Source organism: Amphimedon queenslandica, unplaced genomic scaffold, assembly GCF_000090795.2.
Source record: "Amphimedon queenslandica unplaced genomic scaffold, v1.1 AMPQUscaffold_13467, whole genome shotgun sequence".
NCBI classification, from domain to species: domain Eukaryota; kingdom Metazoa; phylum Porifera; class Demospongiae; order Haplosclerida; family Niphatidae; genus Amphimedon; species Amphimedon queenslandica.
The window spans coordinates 28,269-31,227 of record NW_003546297.1 but is presented as its reverse complement, the minus strand read 5'-3'; the positions used below and the strand labels follow the sequence as shown (position 1 = coordinate 31,227).

General features: G+C 33.3%; 1 long non-coding RNA gene across 1 annotated transcript; it reads right to left on the bottom strand.

The window, feature by feature from the left end:
• Positions 1 to 1,447: 1,447 nt before the first annotated feature.
• LOC109581018 (uncharacterized) lies at positions 1,448 to 2,362 on the bottom strand. Its single transcript, XR_002184463.1, has 3 exons — positions 2,251 to 2,362; positions 1,628 to 1,729; positions 1,448 to 1,581 (listed from the first exon to the last, which is right to left on the bottom strand). It is a non-coding gene; the product is annotated as an uncharacterized LOC109581018 (long non-coding RNA).
• Positions 2,363 to 2,959: the final 597 nt, after the last annotated feature.

Here is a 2,959-nt window from a genome sequence, read left to right as displayed (position 1 = left end):
TACTATACTAATTTGTAATGATTTGCACACTGGCTAGGATAAACTGCTAAGTGTAATGCATGTAACATGAATTCTAAATATAATCATCATCATCATCTTGTAAAATTTCCTCATAATTGGATTCACGTTTTAACTCTGAGTCACTTGAGTGAGCAGACATGGCCTGCTGCCCTATTGTAGCACTAAGAGTACTCACATCTTGTGTTGATGTGCCAATGGTACTTGCATCTTGATAAAGAGGACCCTCATCAGCATTCTTGAAACCTACATAGCTAGGATTATCACCTACTGATATATCTGGAGGCTCATTGCTGCTACCTAAGAGTTCTTCCTCATCTAGGGCTTCATAAATTTCTGGAGTGTCTGGATCCACATTTTGAGTCATTGTTGGAAGAGCTGAATAGCTTGGGTTATTTCCCAAAGATATGTCTTGATGAAGCTGAGTTCCATCATCAATAATGTGATCTGAAATTTCTAATACTTCATAATTTTGTGGAACTGTTGCTTGAAAGCTAACAGAAGAATAACTAGGGTTAGTACCTAATCTTAGATCCTCCAGTGGTTCATCCTTAGGATGAGATTCTTGTATTGCATTTTCAGATTCTTGAGGCTGAACATTAAGTACTTTTACAGTTGTCGAGTAGCTAGGATTATGTCCCATTGATATATCTTGATCCTGATGATCACCATCATGTTGAGAAGGCTCCATCTCGTCAACTGCTTCATATATAGTGTCTTTTTGATTTTTAGAACCAGATTCTTGATTTAGAGATTCTTTAGTTTTACCAGAAGAGTTCACTTCACTTTCATTTATTGCATCATAAAGTGCATCTGTAGTGGTGTTTATAACCTATTTAGGTGAAAGAAGATAGAATATGTGAATAACTATATTTTTGTTAACTTTAATTGCAATATCTGATACACATAAAGTTATGTAATAAAGTTAAAGGATAAGCTGATTTTAGATTTTTTAAAAAGTTGTACATGGCCTAAAACCATGGACAATAGTACATGGACATGGACATTGAACATAATAATGCAACAAAATTAATCAAAATAATCATTAAATTCTAATTTTAAATTTTGAAGTAATAGTAGATTTAATGTGATGTGTGATAGTATAAATAAATTTTTACACAACATAAGTACATGTATGTGCAGCATCAGAAAAAAAATATAAAAATGGAGAATTTTTTTATAGTCATTTTTAGTGAAATACACTGTACTTTAGTACTTAACAAGAAGCTGAATACTATGCTAAAATCCTTAGGAAAACCCTATAATAATCATAATCTGGTGCATACATGTATAGACTTGGCGCAAAGGGCATCATAGTTGACTACTGTCATTAGCAAAGATAGTCTACCATGCAATTACAAACATTTACTTTACTTCACTTGATATCCCTTTCAATTACTATTACAGTCTATTATAACCGTACCTCTTTCTCTTTCTTTCCTCTAAAAATAAACTTTTTGTATTTCTGCAGCAGTAGAGAAGTGATAAGAATGCATATAGATACTGTGATCCATATAGCACTGATAATGAATAATAATAACAAAAGGTGTCCTGCATAGGAGACTAAAGTGATGTTAATATCACAGGATACTGGTATGATAGTGCTTACTGCATGAACAGTTATCCCAAGCAAGAATATAAAAACCAGATGATGTTGAGCAGGTTCTACAGCAATCATTGGACTCACAAACACTACAGTGACTAGTACACACTGTCAGAAGGAAGAGGAAGAAAAACAAGTTTGGCTGACATGATATGTCAGTGGAATGTTTGTTAGTTTTGATTTGTTTTGGATTTCAGTTTACTATTTTGATTCTTGACAAATTAAAAACATAACAGGTATACTACTGAATATTACCTGCTTTTGTTATGTGCATAGTAGGGAATCCTATTGCATAAACATATTAGTTTGTACAATAGGCTTCCCTGTTATGCATGCACATAACAAAAAATTGAAAGTTAATAGCTGATAGTGGTACAGTGTACTGCACAAATGCTGCACAAATAATATAATATTTTATTATGAACTATGGGTACATTTGTCTCATAGCTAAAGCAAACACACAAGTTGCTTATTCAAGTGGGAGATGTTTACATGTGCAGTTGGATCTTATTACCTGGAAATAATGTTATTATAGTGATTAGACTGATTGCTACTCTTCTCATGCTCATACACATAGCAAGGACAATTAAAGCTAGTTGTATACTTGTTTTACTCTAAATAATTATTACCTTTACAAATATTCATCAAGTCACCGTTGCATCGAAGGCAATCTCTTTTTGTAGCTGATAACAATTCAGTGCTGTACATCAATGATGTTGATGATTGAGCTTCAAGTTCATCATGGCTCCATGAGTCCTCAAAGCACTGCATGGCAAAATGAATTGTCCTCACAGTAGTATTCCCATAAGTAGTGTAATTAGCTAATAACGAGACTGATCTGTAAGTCCCTTGAACTTTTCCTGAAGCTAAGCATGTGAAGTGAAAGTCTAACAGATTTGTATTGCTGGTAGAAGACAAAAGTTGACTGAGTTCATTTCTTATCACATCCCGGTTAGGTAGAGATATGGCACATTCTTGAGCTGAAACTCTTTGCACCAACACCAAAGACAGAAGAAAAATTCTAAGACCAAACATCATCAAGTACTCACAGGAATCAGGAATTGTACAGCAGCGGAGCGAGGAGAGTGTACTAAGACACGCCCACATACAAAATAATTATATAATTATCACGAAGTAAACAACAACAATAAAAAATGATTAAATCCATTTAGTGTAATCAAATTACATTATTGATCTTTTTTTACAGCACTTCTTTTTTTTAGATCCAGGAGCTATAAAATTTATAAAATTATTATGAAAGCTATTAATAAAAAAATAAGAACCACACAGTTCATTTCCAAATGCCAAGGCAATAACAATAACAAGAACAATAGGAAT